Source organism: Psammomys obesus, unplaced genomic scaffold (genome assembly GCF_907164565.1).
Source record: "Psammomys obesus unplaced genomic scaffold, mPsaObe1.curated_primary_1811, whole genome shotgun sequence".
Taxonomy (NCBI): domain Eukaryota; kingdom Metazoa; phylum Chordata; class Mammalia; order Rodentia; family Muridae; genus Psammomys; species Psammomys obesus.
Window position 1 is genome coordinate 16161731 of NW_026585895.1, and position 20829 is coordinate 16182559.

Below are 20829 nucleotides of genomic sequence, written 5' to 3' on the forward strand. Positions count from 1 at the left end.
TTCTTTCTTTCTTTCTTTCTTTCTTTCTTTCTTTCTTTCTTTCTTTCCTTCCTTCCTCCCTCCCTCCCTCCTTCCTCCTCCCTCCCTCCCTCCCTCCCTCCCTCCCTTCCTTAAGACAGGTTTTCTCTGTATACCCTTGGCTGTCTTGGATTCCTTTCATAGACCAGGCTGGCCTTGAACTCACAGAAGTCTGCCTGCCTGCTTCTGCCTCTCCAAGTGCGCTGGGATTACGGGCGTGTGCCACTGTGCCTGGCTCCACATAATTTATTTATTGCCAGGAAGAAATACAAATACTTCAAACTTACAAGATTAAAAGTAATCCAATGTCAGAAATTAAAATTATGTCAGAAAGGTGAAAAGTATGTGAAGGGTTGGGGAGGATGAGGCAAGCTGCAGGCAACAAAAGAAAGTTGGCATAGGGGTGTTAACGGAAAGAAGCAGAGGAAGGGAAAGGAGAAACTAACATACAGACTAGACCCTAAAGAGTAGAACAGTAGAACGTGGGTTCAAAGGAAGGGAAGAAGTCAATCAATGCCGACAGGTGGAGGAAAGACCTTGCCTCTTATGTTAGTATCCAGGCACAACTGTCCATCCACCAAAAGTCAGCATGACTTCAGAGCGACTCCCTAGGGTATTCACTACATGCAAGGGTATGGCATCAATTCCTGAATGACCCATTTGAGAACCCCTATCCTGGATCTGCACGGGAGCCAGTGACTTGCCATCATGAACTGTGCTTAAGAATTAGTGAGTTTAAGCTGCTTTGACGTAATGGTAGAGATACGGCGCACTTTCCATAATTGGGAAATGCCTGGATTTCCTGCCAAGGCCCTCTTTTTTGTAGAATGAGGCCGCCATAACAAGTTTGCAATAGAACATTCTTTATTGGTTTACTGTGATTATTTATAATCGTTCATAATTTTATATTCATAAGTGCTATAAAATGCTATTTCCAGGTTACATATAGAGTCTATACACTCATTTTCATGGCACCTTCTTGATTTTCTTACTCTATTTTTCTCTCCAACAGTCTCTTCTGAGGTGTGTGGTTTGGATTATGCGTAGACTAGGATTTTGATGCCTTTTGTTTATTCTGCTTTTATAAAACCAAGCCCTGGTTAGTACACATGTACGTGGGAGGAGTGATTCATGTGCGTGGGGAGCAGCACTGAAGGATGGAGTTTTCTATGAATTTTTTTTCTCCCAAAACCCAAAAATGCAAAGTAACACCAAACTCAGGGTGAAGAGCTCTAAAAGGTACTTAGAAAACTTTCTAAATGTCGGTCCCATTTCCCTTATGATTTAGGTCATCTCTGACACCACAGTCCCTCAAACATTTAAAAGTAGAAATTACAGCTACATAGTCTCCCATTTTATAGACCAGGAACCCAAGACAGGTCCTGATGAAAATAACTTCTTGTGACACTTCTGTTGGAGAACATGGCAAAGTGGAGGTCTCATTCTGTCCACTTCTGGTCCATCCCTGTCTACACTCTCAACCCCATTTCAAGTAAACTTTTCAGGTGTCAGTTCTGGACTAAGACTATATATACCCAGTCACATTCATTCATTTTTTTTCTCTGATATACTGCCAGGAAAGCCCCAGGGCATCAGTTCTGTCATTCAGTCTTTAGAGAAGAGCAGGCAGGCTCAGTACCACAATTTAAGACACTTGGTAAGTGGTAGAATTGGGATGCGGGAAAGATGTCTTTTCATCCTGTGTGCCCGACTAACCATTACAGAGAGATGTTTGGGGTAACATGGTGTGTATGTTCCCACACAAAACACTGTCACACATGGTTTCTACCTCCACATTCATTTATCTATGTCAATGCATGAGAATTACATACCTGTTCAAAGACAGAAAGATTACGTGGAAGCCTGGAGGTGCGGGTGGTGAACATGGATGTCAGAAAGGTGAGAGGACATTCTAGGTGCCATCGTGTTTTCCTGTGAGTGCCTAGGCTCATTAACAACCTGTTTACATAGTTAACTAACAGCTGCTCTGGTGCTCTTTTTTTAAATTCTATTCTCTATTCTGGTAGCAGACCCGTGAACCATAAAGACTGTTGATTATCTCTTTTGGTTCTCTTGACAGTAACTAACGTAGAATTATTGATCTAATGGAAGTGCATTTCCTATTATATTTACATTTAAATAAAAAAAATCTGATGCTCATGTTGTCAGTTCCTCATTTATTTGGGCATGGAGATTCCTATCTAAGTTTCTCTGCATTTTCACATACTTCCAAATGCACACTAGAACAGGGTATGCAGCCCAGGCCTATAATCCTGGCATTTGGGAAATGGAGGCTGGAATATCAGTAGTTCAAGATCAACCTGGACTATATAGCAAAATTAATGCCATCCTATATTATATGACACTTGTTTCAAAATAACCAACACAGGGGGTGGGGAGATTTCTCAGGGGTAAAAGTTCTTGGGTGTAATGGCTTGCCTGTAATTCCAGCCCTGAAAGGCAGGCACAAAGGATCTCCAGAGCAAGCCAGCGAAGCAAGCAATGAGTTTGGTTGAGGGGGCTTTCCTTAATGAATGAGGTGGAATAGTGATCATTGATAAAGGGTGGGTCCAGCATCACAGGGAGGCCTCCACATGTGTACATGCACATGTTCATATGTTCCTGTACATGCATCCACACACATGCAAAAAATGCATATAGACTTGTATGCAAGGAAAAAGAAAAACAGACACATAAAACCAGAAACAAATAAAAATAACCCCTGTAAATGAAAATTATTTTTTCTATAGCTTATAATTTTATATAACATTATGAATGCTTGTTTTTTTTAAAGATCTACTTATTTTTTTTTTAATTTCCATGCATCTGCATGTGTTTATTTCCAACACGCTTATGCAAGGGGCCACAGAGACTAGAAGAAGGCATGAGATTTTGGGCCGCTGGAGCTGCAGATGGGTGTGAACAAGTTGACATGGGTGCTGGGAATCAAAACCAGGTCCTCAGCAAGAACAGTAGTGTCTGTTCACTCCTGAGCCATCTCTCTACAACACAGCTTTTATTGTGAGAAATACGTGCTATCACGTAATAGGTACCACAATTTAACTCTTTTCAGACGGTGAGCATTTAGGTAGCTAAATATTTTTTGTCTCAAATAGATGTAGCCTATGGCAGTTGAGTGTCCAAGTGGGTTCCGTAGTAATGGGAAGAGGGACTGCCTCTGACATAATCTGATTGGCCTGCTCCTTGATCACCTCCCCCTGAGGGCAGAGCAGCCTTACCAGGCCACAGAAGATGACAATGCAGCCACTCCTGATGAGATCTGATAGACTAAGATGAGAAGGAAGGAGAGGAGAACCTCCCCTATCAGTGGACTTGGGGAGGGTCATGCATTAAGAAGGGGGAGGGAGGGTGGGATTGGGAGGGGAGGAGAGAGGGGCTTATTGGGGGATACAAAGTGAATAAAGTGTAGTTAATAAAAATAAAATAATTTAAAAAATAATAGTGCATTTCATTATTTGACCATCTCTGTCTATCTCTATGTTTGTCTTCCTTCTCACAGAGTTCTAAAATCAGATTGCTGGATCAAAAGGTGGAAACATTTTAAGGCTTTCCAAGAGACTTAAATTATCTTGAGTTTCACATGGGAGTGATTATCTAGGAAGGTAACCTCATCACCGTTAAAAATTATCATTTAAATATTGGAGCTTCTGATAGGCAAATCATAATTCTCTATTGCTCCGCTAATTTGCATTCTTTTGATTGTTAGTGGGTTTGATTTTTTTTTTAAGTTTATTAAGGTAATTAAGAAGACCTAGTTCATTAGCTTAAGTTCAATTTAGGAATAAAATCAGGGAAGTAAAAAGGCAAGTATCTAAAGGTTAGCTGTTTCTCAAGTACACACAGAAAGAAAAAAATCTCGTGGAATGATAATGGCAATCAAAAAATTTTTTTTTACTCTTGCATAATATTCTTATTTCAGTGTGAGCCATAGATATTTACCAGGGTAGTCTATGAGAAAAATATGGGCCTTTTGCTCTTAAATATATATGGACTCTAATATTGGGCAAATATTCAAATGAGAATCATTGTAGAATTGAGCATGATTTTCATATAGTTGGTTTATCGTTCCATGGGATTCTTGAACCAAATAGAATTTTTTTTCCTCAGTGATTCCATTATCACCTGCTTAACACCCACAGGATGGCTCCATAAACAAACAAATGAACATTGGATTATGAAAAAGGAATTGTTCATTTACACATGAACGATACTCTTTCAAATACATAAAGATGGAGCATGTGAGCTATGGATCTTTGAAGTAAGCACTCCAAATCGTCAGCTTTCAGTCTAACCTTTCCAGCAGCTCGTTAACCATATACCCAGACTCAGGGATGGTCCTTCTCTGGCCTTGTACAAATTAGCAGGTTGGCAGGCATGACTTGGTTCTGATGGCTCCCCCACAGCCTTGCTCTGGAGCCAGGAAAGAGAGATTGTGCTGTGTGTGTCCCCCACTGCCTTCGGGAGCAACACTGGATTGCCAATGAGTAGCTTCTCTGGAGTAGATATCTGCCAGGTTGTAGGAGGCCGGAATGGTGTAGTCACTGAGTTTTATGACATCAGTGAAAGTCTTGTAAAAAAGTCTTGAAGGATCTTCACACGACCATGTATGCAGGCTTTGCTCTTCTTCAGCTAACTTATTTATTATTGGTATTTATGTGAGGTCTTAAACCTAATACATATTTTTGCTTGTAACTTACACTGTTTAATGAGTCTTTGATGGAAGTCTTTTGTAGGTGATCTAATTTATTTTAAAAAAAAGCATCTAAAAGTGTGGATTGTGAAGATGTAGGCATATTAAGGTAAATTAAGCTGAATATCCAAGTTTTCTTTAACATATATACATATATCTTTGTGACTTTAACTTCAAATATATTCAAATATATTTTTAAATTTATTTGTATTTTTACTTTATGTGTTTTTAGTGTTTTGCTTGAATGTCTGTCTTTCTCTGCATCATACATGTGACTAGTGCCCATGGGAGCCAGGCACACAGTTCTGGGCCACCATGTAAGTGCTTGAAATAGAACCTGTGTCTTCTGGATGAGAAGCCATGCCCTTGACTACTGGACTAGCTCTCCAGGCTCTTTACATTTAAATATAAAACACAGTACTGTTCTAGTAGACAAAACTAGTGCTCTATGAAATAAAGGAAAACTAAGTTCTAAGAGCTAAAAATAAAAAATTCTTTAGCTTATCCATTCCATAATCATGCATTGCATTACAATTTGCTGACATACTACTACATTCATTCATTCATTCCTCCATCCATCCATCCATCCATCCATCCATCTATCCATCCATCCATACCACAGAGATTTTACTGGTTATTGCTTCAGAGTCATATGCTCTGCTAAAATGAACAGAATTCTGCTCCCTGTTGAAGAAGCTCACAGACACTTCTAAGAACAGTGACATTACAGACTCCAGATCCTCTCTGCATGGAGAACTAAAGTGGTGTTTTCTTCTGGCTGGGGAAATTCTTCACCGAGGAAGGTAAGAAACATCGGTCAGCCCCATTAAGTGATAATTGCCTTCTGACAGATATCAATAACGTATAATAAGTGTCACAGCAGATATTTAGAAAGGTTTGAGAAGAGCACCGACTTTGCAAGTCATCTATTTGAGACTGCTAAAATGTTTTGGAGGTTAATAAGGGAACATAAAACTAGAGTGACCTTTAATCTTGTAATTGCAGATGAAATACATATGCACCTAATCAAAGGTCTTGTGCTGAACATCTAAAAGTTGGAAATATCACCAGTTGACTGTGTTTTAAAGTGTAGGCTGCCCAGCATTTTCACAAGCTGTCAGGCATTCAGGGTAAGATGACAAATAATAGACCATCAAAACAAAAACTCCCCACTTTAAGACCTGAGTTCAAATTCTGTATAAGAAACGTCTTAGTAGTGTGACTCTGACACAGATTTTTAAGTTAAGTCTGAACTTCTTACGTGCACAGGGTAAGGAGAATAACACTCCCTTCAAAGGGGTAGTGTGGGGACCAAATCAGAAAACATGCACAGCACTTCAGCACCACTGCGTAACATCCTCCAAGTGCTTAAGGGACCAGTGCTATTAGGCAAGATTGAACAGTGTTGTTCCTTTCTGGTCACTTCTCCAGAACCACTTTTAAGAGGCCCTTACGACATCCAATTGGCCTCTTTTCTAGCTACTTGATTTTGAGGATTATTTTGCAGCTTGTCAATCAAGCAACATGGTGGTTTGGCTTCTTGATTTAAAAAATAAAAAATCCTGGGGTTAGAAGCTCTGCCACTTTCTGATGCTTTTCCTTGTCGTTAGTAAGCCCTCTGAACTGGTGAGATCTTATCTCAGGATTTTTAAAAGCAATTTTAAAGTAACATGATGGTGATGATTTGGTATAAAAGGCATGGGTGGGATTATTCTCCCTCAGTTTGTATTTAATTATTGGTTGGAGTTGTGCCTGCCAGATTCTCAGGAAGACTTTCTTGCCAAATTGCAATACTTACAAGGACCCTCTCACAAAGGCTCCCCTCAGAGGTGGTCTCTCCTCTTTAGCATCCCAAACAAGACCCTCCCACCTCTTCTACATTTATATAGTATGGTAGTGATTCTATGAGGACAACTCACTAAAAATAGTCACATGGAGCCATTTTAGTCCTCTTTGCTAAAAGCTCACAGATACACCAAAGAAGATCTTGAAAGCGCGAAACGGAGGGCATTTAGTTTACAACATTAAGGGGATGTCAGACAGTTATAACCGTAGTTACTTGTCCATTAGAACAATATGTATAGGATTGAGACGGACAAGAGGGAAAGGAGGAAAATAAGTCTTTGTAGAATTCGATCATATATGAAACAATGCAAGGACACTTTAACACGCAGCCACACAATCCTTACATAACTGCTTCAGAATGCATTTTTATCCCCAGTTTTCAAACCAGAACCTCCACAGAACTTGCATAAAATGAATGCACAAACAAGACAGGGAGCTGACTGTAAACTCATGCCTGTTTTATGGCACAGTGTTAAAATATGAAGCTAGTGTATCAGAAAAGACTAGCAGTTAATAATCTAGCAGTGACAAGGTATTGTCTCCGAGGAGCTAAAAATCAAGCTGAGATTCAAAAGGTCTTCCCTGGCAGTATAACTTTTTCCCTTTCTCTTTCTAACACTCAGAACATACAAAAACACTTAATGACCTCCAATAAGAGGACATGGTGATATGAAAAAAAACTAAGCCATTTAGAGGAAAGATTAAGAGAACAATCGTTGTGGCTTTGGGCTCAGTAAAAAGTTCCATTAAGGAAAAAAAGTTGATAACTTAGAGCTCCTTAGGTTTTTTTTTGTTTGTTTGTTTTGTTTTGTTTTTTTTTCTCCTTTTATACCAAGACACTACTCACAGAATAAAGTCCTGTCATGTACTTGGGAAATTATTTCTAAATCTTTTAAGTGAAATTATTTATTTCCTAAATATCTAAAGACTTCCAAAGCTTAACAAAAACTTCATTTAAAAACAGACAAAATCTTTGAGCAGATAGGCTGATAAAGAGGGAAAAGAAATGTCAGATAAGTCCACGGAACTGCTTGCAATCCCATTAGTCCTTAGGGAAATGCAAATGAAAACCCCAATGAAACTTCAACATCTATTTAGTACCTCAGCTAACATAAACCCAAACCAGCTAAACAAGCAAACAAAACGACCACAAATCCAGCACGAAGGAAGTCACTGAACAACTAGAAGTTTCATATACCACTGGCAAAAAATGTCAGATGTGTCGTCCTCTGCCTGTGAAAGCAGCTCTACATCTCCTTAGGACATTAGACAAAAGCTTACCATGTGATGCAGAAATTTTACAGATATTTACAATGAAACGGAAACCCATGTTTACACAAACACTTGGTATTTTTCACATGGATCTGATTCTGGAGTTCAGTACCTCCTCACTGAGGTATATTTGGTAAGCAAACGGTGGCACAGCCAACTAATAGACTCCTAAACAGTAATAAACTATCTGAGGAGCAAAGTGTTAATCTCTGTACATGCTCTGTACATGTGACTCTGTAAATGTCACATGAATGTCAAGTACATTATGCTAAGTAAAAGGAAGCCAGAGCATATACTATATTATTTCCTTTATATATTTTCATAGCCCGCAGTTTTGAGTCAGGAAATTCAGACCAGAGAACTTCCAGTTGGCTTTCTGTTACTATAGCAAAATGTTTGAGATAATTCATATCAAAGAAAGAAGTAATTTTTTGGTTTATGTTTTCAGAGGTTTCACTCTATGGCTATGTTGTCTGTAGTAGCCCAACTGATCCTTTTAGAGGGATGTGAGGATGTGATGGAGGCCTGGTCACATCATAAGTGGCCCCGTTAGACAGAGGCATAAGAAGAGAAAGGGCTGGAGTCTCAGTATCTCTTCAAGGGGCATGACCCTAATGTCCTACTTTCTTTCCACTTGGTCCTACTTTTGAAAAGTTGTGCCACCTCTCAAAAGCATGACAGGCTGGGGAACAGCCCTCAACACATAGACAGGCCTTTAGAGTACGTCCAGCATCCATGCTGTCGCAATGATATTCTGGAAATGACAAAAAGAGAAAGGAAAAGAACAGCTTTCCTGCTCATCAAGGATTCAGGCTTTGACTAAAATGGGGCTGCATGTTGGTATATAGAGCTGGGGTGACAGAATTACCCTGTGTATTAATAGCGGCTGTCATTATGCAGGTGTATGCATTTGTCACTTGTCATAAAAGCCTACACCAGAAAGCAATTTTTACTGTACATAAACTTTATGATGATGGAAATGAAGGCTCAAAGCCACTACAAAGAAGACCCTGAGATTTATGAGATTTGGATTTGACTGTTTCTTGCTTAGCCTTGGTGAGGCATGGAAAGCACTCTAGAATGAAGGCTAACACTACTTGCTGCACTGCAAAGCTGTTCAGTGTGGTATTTGTGTGGCCGGAAGATAGGACTCAGATCTTAGAGACACAAGGAAGTGTTCCTGCCGAGGGTGGCCTGGGACCCCAGGGATGCCTGCCCCAGAGCAGCAGACACTGCCAAGAGAATCCATCTAGGTAATACAGCCCCAAATATATATTTGTGCCTGTTCCATCTACCCTCTTAAAGATAGATTAGATAGAAAAAAAATTAAATAGATTTGATTCCGTAAGAATTAGTTGAGAAAATTAGGTAATTTTGAAACCATATTGCCTTTGTGAAAGGACTATTTTCTTGTTAAACAATGTTTTCCTAGCTGACCTAGCAAAAGTACCAAGACTCTTGGTGAAGGCTTTAGTAGAAGCAAACAATGTTCAAAGGCACCTTGGCTATTATCAGACTCTTCTTCCATTTGCTATTACGCACAGTCAAACCTTGTCACATCCAAATGTCTGTCATATACTTTAAGTGCATTTTAAAAGGAGGGAAATTCAGGTGTCTGGGTGAGTTACTGGTGACAAAGACCGGGAATGGGTGAACTTTATGAATTTGTCAGAGGCGAAATATGTACCCAGCGCATTGGGATTAACCTTTGTTTTTCTGGATCTCGGTTTGAGTGTCTAACATTTTAATTTCTGTCCTGATATATTCAAGAATAAATTTTCCCGCTATCAAAACAACTGCCTTGATTATCAGGGAACTTTGTGATTGCATCATCCTTCCATGGCCTCCGAACCAGGAGGCGATATGTCACAGAAGTCAGCAGCCTTTCACAGGAGGTAACAACCTAAATACTAAGTGGGGAAATTTTAATCTGGCGTTTTTCAGAAAGTTGATGATTTTTCTTTTCAGAAACCTCCCCAAACAAAAACAAAAGTGAAAACAGCAACAAAGAGCCCCAAGCAGATGCTTAGAAACTCCTATTCAGAGCAGAGAATAATACTGGCCAGCGGGGAACGTGGAGTGAATGCATTACCAGAGCTTTATATTGGCTCAGATATCTCAAAGATACCATCCTGATGGTTAATTGTACATCATACATCCTGGGCCAGGGGATGGCTGTAGATAGCAGGCCATGTTTATTTTGGAGGTGTATCTGGCAGAGACTTAATTCAAATAAATTGCTACGTTTCATCTCAACATGGCAAGTTAGCAAATATATATGAATTTTCTACATGGCTGAAGTTTTTGCACAAAGGTTTCTATACCCGAGTTATGTGCCATTTCCTAGGAGTAATGAATACAAATGATGCCAGGAGACTTGGGGTCATTGGCGAGTTCAGATCACTGAATTTTACATGATTCTCCTGCCATTCATAAATCTCTTCTTTGACACAGGTTTCCACTCTGATTTTCTGTTGACAGAGCTGTCACAACAGGTCCTATATATGTTCCCTTTTTGGATATAAAACGACACAGCCAGAAAAATCTGTACAGCTACTGTTAATTGAAGGCAGCTCAGTGGTTTTGCAGCCTGCCTTCCAGAGGCAGAAGGGGAAGAGCTAGTTTCAAAACTATCCAATGCTTAAAAAAATTATCACGTCACATGACCTATTGCTGTCCTCATTGGACAGAAGAGGCTTGCAAGCTTGCTGGATGCCAGGGCAAGGCTGTATGCTTTCACTGGTCAGAAATGTGTTATTTCATAAGTACTGTACTGAGAGACAGCAGCACGTATGAACATTTGTGGGAGATCCTTAGCCAGGTTTTGGGGGTAGTCACAAGAGGGTATGCCAGTAAACGTTATGTCTCAGACTCTATAGTCAATGGCTGTGTTGCTTAGTTCTAACCTCACCCGAGGAAGAAAATCATCTTCTAAGATGTAGTCCTGGAGTTTTATCCTGAGGTTTGTTACAGCTTGACTATGAAGTGTTACCTCAAGTAGCTAATTTCTTAGAGGTTTGGTCCCCTCTGGCGGTGCTGTTTTAATGGTTCTGGTAGTGTTAGGAGGGACCTGGCTGAGAGAAGTAGGTCACTGGGGTCTGTGGAGGTTGTATCTTATTCCAGGTTTCTTCCTGCCAGGCCTCTTTCCTCACCTTTTTTGTTCTCAATACCTGCTTCCTCTCATCCATTAGCTTCATAACTGTCTCATGGCTCCTACTCCCCAGACCATTGTGAACAAGGCCAACCGTCAGGAACCAAATCCATTGAAACCATAGCTGAAACAAATCCTTGCTCCACATAGTGGTTTCTAGCAAGTATTTGACCGTACAGTGATGCTACTTTGCAGGGAAAATCTGTTTCTCCTTATGTTTATGATCTATGCTTTTTTTTTATTTGATCAAACTGCAAAGAAAAGTAAGAAAAAAACCATACCCATTTTTCCAATAGATAAATTAGTTATAAACTTGAATTTTTAGAAACACATTTTCCATGAATTGCACAGTGGTCAAGTTGGTGACCTCAGAACCTTTCAGACTCTCTGCTTATTGCCAAATAACACCATGATGAGTTTTCTGAGTTAGAGAAAGGCTTCTGTTATGGCCTCAGTGTAAAATGTCTTCCATGAAATTATGTGGACATGTGGCTCTGGTGCTATTTTAAAAGGTGATGGGCCTTTGAGGAGATGGAGACTGGCTTGAGGAAATGAATCATTGGAGGTAGCTCTTCTATTTGTTCCCAGTCCCCTCCTTGCTGTCTGTGTTCTAAATGCCACGTCGCATGCTTCTGCTGCTGCGATATCCTTCCCCATGACATCAACAGAAGCAACAGCTCCGAGGACTATATACTGAGGCTTCTGAAACTGTGAGGCACAATAAATCATTTTTCCCTTTAACTTGCTGTATGTCTGCTGGCAAGATGGCTCAGGCGGTGAAAGCGCTCACTACCAAGCCTGATGTCCTAAGTTCAATGCCCTCCAAAGGAGGAGCAGATTGACTTTTGCAAGCTGTCCTCTAAACTCCACATGCCTATCATGTCACATACATGTTTGTGTACTCACACAGGCATTCTACATAGACCAACACATAATGCCAGTTCTTACACAGGTAGGTCTCCATGGCGATGAGAAGTTGGACCCACCTGGCCCCATCTTGACATTATCTGGTGACGGGTTTCTCAAAAACAGGGTGTGGCTGCAATTCCTAAAGAATGAATGCAAATGCACACTACTGTCTCTAAGTGGCTTTTCCTGGCCTTTGCAAAGCAAGGAGCACCGAGGTATCTTGGGCTCAGGCCCAAGCAATCTGGCTACAGCACAGTTGAAGAGTGCCACTGTAGAATGTTTTCAGTTATTCCCAGCTCCTCATGTTCTAATAAACCAGGGGCTGAAGGAAAACGGCATGTTTTTTTCTTTTTCTTCTTTTCACATTCATTATTGTCTATGTTATGTTTTAGGCCCTGTAGCTCATTTGGAATAAATCAGGAAATAATTATTTTTCTTTTCCTTATCAAAAAGCGTGTTTATTTAGAAACAGAATTATTAAACTCTCATAATGTATTCATTTTACATATTAATAAAAGTGCATTCAAGATTCATAAACAAAAACTGGGAAGGCTTTGTTGTGTTTACATCATCCCAATTTAAGCCTTTCCAGAACAATATAATCATGTAAGACTATTTCTGGGAGCAATTCATTCATCGCTTCAGGCTCAGACTTGTACCTACTATACAGACTAAACCTATGTCTGGGGACATAGTCTTCCTCCACTGGGTAAACAGTTGCTACCCTACAGCCCTGTTTCATTAACAATGCTAGTGAAAGACACACATACTCCATATAAGTGAAAGGATCGTGAACCTGCTAGAATAATTTCAGCAAATGATGGGAACTAGTGCTGTACCTCTGGTGGGAAGTGCTTGGACTCAGGGAATAGACCAGAAGACATTTTTGAAAAGACACTTGATGTATAATGGATGCTTCAGTACTAGTTGCAGCCATTAAGCATGAAGAAAAAAAAAAAAACTAAATAGTTCCATTACAGCAAACTTTACTGTTTGTTGAAAGTGGAAGTAATTGTGTATATGCATTCATATATATATATATATATATATATATATATATATATATATATATATATATATATATATGTATGTGTGTGTGTGTGTGTGTGTGTGTGTGTGTGTGTATGTGTGTGTGTGTGTGTGTGTGTGTGTATGTATGATCGCAGACTATCCTTTCTCACTCAAAAAACTGAGACCCAACCCTTATGTTGCATCTCTTCTATGTGTGGAATAATTTCATTTCTCAAAACCTCTCATATGGTTCCTTGTAAACCGGTTGGCTACAATTTAGCTCATAGCACGGGCCCTGCACCAGCGGTCATCAAGACAATGGTCCTCTGTCTTCAGGATATGCTTATTGCACATTTCATTTATTCCTGAGGCTAGTTCATACTTCAGGAGCTAGACAGGCATCCAATGGTGAGTTTGTACTTTCACACTTGAGCAGTTCACCAGAGATCTTAACATGACTGACTATCTTGGGCATAGAGTAGTTTGCAGAGAAGGAAAAACATAACTGGTCTCCTCAGTTATCTCCAAGATACTGTCCAGTCAATGTTTGAATTAACACATATAGCTACAGTGTACATTCCAAACTGTTTATTCACAAGACATAAACTCATTAAACTTACCAAACCAATGTTGTTCCTTTTGTCCTTCTGATCACTGATAACCCAATTATTATATTAAATTATAACAAAACATTAACTTCCCAAGGCTTCATTTTCATAAAATGTTTAACATTTAATTTATAATTAAAGATAAAGTCTACTTAGTTATTCATTTGAATACCCAGCATTGTTCTGTATATAATCTGAATAATTAATGAATGTTTGTTGTTTTAATCTATGTCAACTTTAAGTACAGCTTGATAATTAAGGAAGCAAGTGTTCACTATGGAATACATAGCAGCTACTCATATGAAGGATTTAAAAACAAATTTTATTATCAAATACATGCAAATTCCGTGCATGGCTGCTGATGGGCTTCAGGTCTGATCAACCATGAGAAAAAAAAATGTAGCAAAGTTTTTAAAAGCAGAACTGTGAGTTCTTCTGTACTTTAATGTGAGTTGGGTTTTTATGTTTTGTTTTTGGTTTAGGAAATCTTTATAGAAGATTTTGTATTTGGGATTTTATTACCCCTCCCCCCCACACTCTTTCAAGCTTAAGATACTTAAATGGAATCATTTCTGAAATCTTTAATATCGGATATTTAACCAAAGTTCCTTTCCAGTCTCTCAGGGGAAAATGGAATCTCCCCTTCTTAGGAAGCCCAGGCCAGACATGATGGATCATGTCTGTCACTCAGCTATTCATGAGTCTGTCGCTGAGGACCCCAAAGCTCAGGAGGTAGATCAGCCTGAACAACACAGTGAGGGGACTTTTCAAAAAGGAGAAAAGAAAAACAGATCCCAAAGATTGTAGTTCGATCCCCACCAGCATCTAAGACAACAGCTGAGTGGGGGATGAATAGGTGCTTTCTTAAGATCCACCTTTTGAGTTTGTTGGGGAGTCCTTTTCCTCACACACTCACAAAAACTTCTTTCCTTAGGCTCTCAAAACCTCAAGGACATTTGGGTGACCTGAGCAGCTTGGGACTTGCTAGAAGACTCATTTTTCATTTTCTCAGAAAAGCAGGATTTATATTCTTAGTGTTGCTAAGAAGAAAGTCAATTTTCCCCCCAAAAGATAATTTCAATTGCAAAGGAACCAGGGTAGAGAAAAGAACAGTGGTCAAAGAAAATGCTGTATTCTTGACATAGCTATTTGAATTTCATGTAAGTATTGATCTGGTTTCAATGGATTTATATGACGATACACTTAAAATCTCAATCAGGTGTCAAGTGACATATCATTATGATCTAAAAGTAAACCAAACAAAGAAGATGAAAAATCACTGGGTGGTAGTTGAGGGATATTCACTTTTAAATTGTTTGTTCAATATAACATATAAAAAAAAATCCAGCATACATGTCATCCCATATATAATATGGTTCTTAATAGGCCCCTTTTTTAATAGTAGAGGGAAAGGAAGACATTTAACCCAATACTTTCATCTATAAATGTAGGATTACTCATTCCCTCAAGCTTCTGAGTCTAATCAACTAGCCTTTACTGTTTGTGTTACAATTCATGGAGAATCAACAATGAACAAGAACAGATAGTCTCAGGTCTAACATACATGAAAGTTTAGGATACTGGACCCTGTCTTAAATGTGTGTAGATTAAATACTATGTAGATTAATACGGGTTGAATATATCTATAGGATTTTATCTCATAGAAATGTTTCAGGTGAAAGAAAGTTGCTTTCCTATCTTCATTCCCACATGGCGAATTTGTAATCTTCTGGAATGACTGGGAACGAAATGACAGAAGGACGTCTCTAACTATCAGGTGCCCTGGCTCTGTACAAATCTATGACGTATTGGTTCAGTGTCCTGGGTTGCCGGATATTCGGTCTCTCACACAATCTCTCTTTTCTCCTTTAAATGTCTAGTGGAAAAATGGGGGGAAAAAAAACCCAACACTTATTTTCTCTTATCACTTAACATTGCCATAAGAGTGGATAAAATCAAATAAGTGCATGAGAGATAGGGACAGTGTGGTGAATCTCCTGACCTGAAATGCACTTTTTCTCAGGACACATGTTCAGTGTGCATTTTTATTTATACTTTTTAGGAACCTAGCCCCTTTCCATGTATGTCATTTCTCCAGAAAGGGAGGATCAGATAATGGCAACAACAATGTCCTGAGGAAATTCAACCTTTGTGGCAGGAAGTGTCACACTTCAAAAATCTCTCCTTCGCTTCAGAAGAAGAAAAACAACAAAAAAACATGCCATCAAAATTAAAACTGGGGTTTATTTTTATTATTGAGAAAACATGTTATAGCAGGTAAACTATCATAGTGTGATCATTGCTCAACATTACTTTATATCGCCTCCACCTTTGGCAAAGATTTGTACAGTCTTGCAATCGCGCTGCTGACGCATGTGCCGGTAAGTTCTCGGGGAAGCTAAGGTCAAACAGGAACACACGGCATTGAATTACAAGGCACCTTCTGTACTCCCAGTTTTAATGTGCTGGATCCAGAATGCCATCTCTGGTGTATGCGCTGGCGTAGACAGTAAAAACATTATAAGCCTTTTACAACACCAATGCCTTTAATATAGGCGGCATACCTGACCCCTCGTTCTTTTCATTTTGTACAACTCTATATTAGTGCCCCATTACACTTATTGAACATTCTAGTGCATGTATTATAAGATGATATTTATACCTACTAGGTAGCTTAAGATGGCAACAGACAGGTCAGATTCCTGCAGCAGGCAATTGTTAGACTTTATGTCAGCATATGTCTTAAGAAATCTATTGGGTAACACTGCTCTGATCTAATAGAAGATGATTGTTTATGCAGAAAGGAAAAGAAAAGGGACTTCACACAGCTCAGCATTTTACTTTATGCCATACACACACACACACACACACACACACACACACACACACACACACACAAAATGGTGATGTGACGCTCAGAGCCTGGCTTGTAGCAGATCCTCCTTGTCATTTTAATGCATGACTCTGTCCCTGATCACCTCCTTGCTCAGCATGTTGCAGGTAGCAGGCTGGCCTGATTATTATAGGGGACAATTGCTACTGGGACATCTAGCTCCCTCATTTATCAAAACAATTCATTTCCTCACACCCACGGCTCTTACATTGTCCACAGTTCATGCAAGTGCCACCGGCACCACAATTCTGGCCGTTTTAATATTATGAACTGTGCCCTCTAGTCAAAAATCAGTTCTGTTCCATTAGTTTGTCATGAAAGAGGACTTTTTACTTTAATTGGAAGCTTAAACAAGTATACATTTTCCTCAATTTTTCTAAAAGAAAATCACATAGAAAAACCCAGTGTTCATGAGTAAGGTTGTTCTGTTTAACTTTTTGTGTGACTTACACTAAGTGTAGCTGTCTCCTTACACAGACCTCCTCCTCTAATGACCTTCTTGGCTGTTACTTAGACTTTTAAACAAGTACCTTGGTTTTAGTCCCTAGCGACGACAGAAAAACTCAGTTAAATAAGTCTGAGCCTAGCCATGTATTTTTCGTGCCGTGCTTTGCCTAGGAGCAGTTTACTTGTGTAAACAGCTCTCCAAACAGTGGCTTGGCTGTAAAGACACCCTGAAACACCTACTGGAGCACAAAATCAATGCAAAGCCATCGAAGCTCCGAGGTCTCGCCTTGGGAAATGCATGGCTATTGTCTGTGTGCCAGGCACTGTGGTGAGTGCTCTGTGCACAATTCTGTGCTTTGGTAGCCTTTTAAAAGCAAGGGCTGTGGTCCCTCTGTTCCAGTTCACCACGGGACACCAGCAAGTGCGGCAGGGGACTCCGCTCCTTGGGTGTGAAGGCCGAGTGGGTTGTCTCCACGCTTACGTTCGTGTCGTGGGTGAAGAGCCCTCAGAAATGAACTGATGTTTTCCTTGCAGGGCTCAGTTTGATCCTACTCCTCATTTACATGCATGTCCTCCTCTCTCCCCGTCACATTGCAGCCGAGGTATAAAGCACAAGACCCTTACAAGACGGAGCAGCCTGATTGTGGTTTTGTTTTCTATCTGCTGGAACCATGTGCCTACACAAGTTTCTCCCCTTTATAAACTACTAAGCCTCACGAATCCCTCGCCTCTTTGAATCTGTATCAAACCCTACCTTGCAGATAAGAAACCTGCAGAAACAGAAGCATGGAATGTGAAGACAGGTCAGCCGTGAGCAGAATATCTATGACTTGAAAAAAAGAATGCCCCAAATCCCCAGGCTATTCCTGTGGCAGTGGCCAGCCTGCAGCTAGGTGGCCACCCAGAAAACGTCTAGAGCTTACTGTCCTTTACCAGAGGAAGGGAGCTGAGAAGCTGAGTACGTGACCCACCCAACCCTGTGTCTATGCCGGAGTAAGGCAAAGTAACTTCAAAGCAAAGTAACTGTTGGGCTAATTACATTGAACCACATCCAGAAATACACAGAAGACATTGGTACCAAGGGAAATATTAAAACAACAACAACAAAACCGAACAAACCGCTGAGCATTGCTTTGAAGAAGAAACAATGTAAGGCATGATGTGATGTGATCTGGGAGCTGGAAGAAAGCAGTGGGGGAATAGAGCAGAGACAGCAAAATCACAGAAGACACTGAGTGACCCTCTCGCCTGCGAAAGTGCTGGAGGGCGTGCTCTTTTTATGGTTTTATCCAACAGAGTTGGAAGGAGAAATGGAATGAGTGTAACTGGGAAGACAAAAACAGAAAAGAGAGAGGGATCGAACCTATTATATTTTTTACTCCTGTTTGAATTAATGTATTTGAACAATGGCCTTCACTGCTAAAAGCAAAACTAACTTTTTTCATCATATCGTATTCAATAAAAGCTATCTCTGCACATTTTGAATGAGTTCAGAGCTCTGTAGAGCGAGGGACAAACAGAAAGTGAGTTATAGTAGAGAATAATGAGGAGGGAGCCTGTGACAGCTACTACATGCAGAGTTGGAGTCAGGGAATGTCGTCCTCCCTGTGGGAAACAGAATCATGTCTGACTTAAGGCTGGCTCTGGAAGGCATATTCTGGGTGTTCATGAGCTACACTATATGATGAAAAGACAAGTAGGAAATCAAACCAAATCAACCCCAGGCTGACCTCTGGATATACAAGGCCTAGCTGGGAAAGGCGCCCTTCTCCTTTTCAGATTGCAATCAGTGTTGTACTAAGATTATGATGGAGATGGTCACAACCTCACATATGACTAATCACTCATCTTTTCCCAGCATGTGACTAATCTACTGTAAGAAACCTGACATCACCGACTAGAAGCACTGAGAAGCAACGTATCTTGCTGCTTCGGACCTACAATCATGGGGACAGCAGAGCTGGCTGAGAATGTAATGCCTCTGTCTGGGTGGGCAGACTAAGATGCTATTCACACAACCTGTTATTACACTCAACTTATTTCCTTCAGCCTAATAATAGCTCCACTTGGTGAATGCTTAGAGTGTGCCAGGCTCCTTCAGCATGTCTTCTTCCTCACCACTTCCTCTGAGGTAGTGGATGATAATAACTATTGTTACAGATGGGAAGAATGCTTGAGAGAAGCAAGATGGCTGAAGGATGGAGAAAGGATGGGATTTGGACCTACTCATCTTGGTCTGAGAAGCCCCTCTGTTCACTGCTTTCATCCACTGCACACTGACATTAGGAGAAAATTTCCTATTTTATGAAGAGAACAGAAACGGACCCATGAGCTTCTACCCTAAACGTGGTGAATTGACCCTTCCTTCCGGATGAATTCTGTTCAAGATTTCCTTAGGCATCCACACAGTTTCTTTCCTCTCTGCCTCCTAATTTCTACAATGATTATGCTTTGTCCTCTCCGCAGAGGTTCTCTGGTTGAACACATCAACAGAGAGCAGTAATGTGAAATGATTTCTCCCACCCCTTAAAGATAGGTAAATCACTCACTGGTTCCATCTACAGCAACACAACGCGTATTCCAAATCCTTTTTCTGTGTAGTTGAAGACTCCCATTTTAGCGACCTGCACCAAAATGAATGAGAGGTGGATACCGCATGGAACAGGACTGATCACAGCCTGTCACTGAGAAACGCTCTTCTGTGTAACATGGCCCACTACCAGCACTTGGAACACACATGCGCTCTCAAGTGCTTGTGCCTTTTGCCTCTCTCAAGGCCCTGCCCAGAGCAATGATACTCGTGATCTCCCTGACTTCCTATTGGCTGCCTCGAAGCCAAAACCCACGAGCTGTGCAAAATCTTAAACTTTAGAGGTGAAGTAGTAGAGGTAGCTGATATAAATGTGAGCAGTGTCCCTACAGAGAGCCTCAGAAGAGATTCCTAAGTCCAGCCCATGCATAATATGCTTTTCCCTGAAAGAATATGAACATGCAGGTCCAGGTCGCAGTGGACACAACACAGACTGCATACAACAGTTAAGATTCTTTTGAAAGATTATCAGTCTCTTCCAAATGACAAATATTTCTTGAAATGTTATGGTCAAATGGATTTCTCTTTCTTTTCATATTTAGTTCAGACCACTACACTTAGGAATAGGAGTTTTGAGCACAGGAGTGGAGAACATGGGGACACAGAATTCTCCAGAAGGAAATGGGGGGAGGAGGCAGAAAAGAAGTCCAGAGAGATGACTGAAGAGTAAACCACACAATGGATAATGCAATCGTGTTCTCAAAGTGCTGCCCATGTCATGCTGGATGCAGTAAAGGAAGAAAAAGAAGATGCCTCTTCCTCCTCCAAGTTTCAGAGAAGCAATGGGCTTCCAGTTCTTAGCTGGCAATTTAAGTCTTTTTTCCCATGTCAGTTATGCTGCAACTGTAGAGCCTTCTGTGGGCTGGCCTGAGCAGTGAACACCACATGTAGCATGATTCCAGAGGAAACCTTGTTTGGGATTTAAATATTTGAATCCTAAATCAACTGCTGGGACTGAATCTATTTGAAACCGGGACTGTTTGGCTCTAAGGGTGTCATCACCCCACACACCCTGGCTATTCGAGCATGGAAATAGACACTGAAAAAGAAGGCTTGCATGTGTGGAGGGCACACAAAGCTGCTGTGTCTGGATGAATGTAGGGTAAATACACCATCCCACTGTTTGAAAATGTGTCGGGCGTGGATGATATATTTACATGATTGCCAGTTTTGTTATTGTTCTTGGGTGTTGAGAAGCTCTTGCCTTTGTAAGTTTAGTGTTGCTTGCTGATATGGGCCTTGATTCCCAAAAGGCAGAGTGCTGAACTCGGTGGGTGCATCTGTGCCTGCAGGAGATCAGGCTATGCTGTGGACTTGGCATGAAGCAGGTGAAGCAGGTGAAGCAGGTGAAGCAGGTGAAGCAGGTGAAGCAGG

The 20829-nt window shown here is 40.5% G+C and overlaps 1 protein-coding gene across 10 annotated transcripts in view; it reads right to left on the bottom strand.

Annotated features, from left to right (window-relative positions):
• The window catches only part of B3galt1 (beta-1,3-galactosyltransferase 1), a 561105-nt gene that overhangs the window by 79820 nt on the left and 460456 nt on the right, over nucleotides 1-20829 (bottom strand). For 2 of the 10 annotated variants that reach the window (XM_055600198.1, XM_055600188.1), the window contains exon 2: nucleotides 19415-19489. The exons of the other annotated variants lie outside the window; for them this stretch is intronic. The gene's annotated coding sequence lies outside the window, so the exon portion shown is untranslated. The remainder of the gene's footprint in view (nucleotides 1-19414; nucleotides 19490-20829) is intronic. 10 annotated transcript variants of the gene reach the window in all.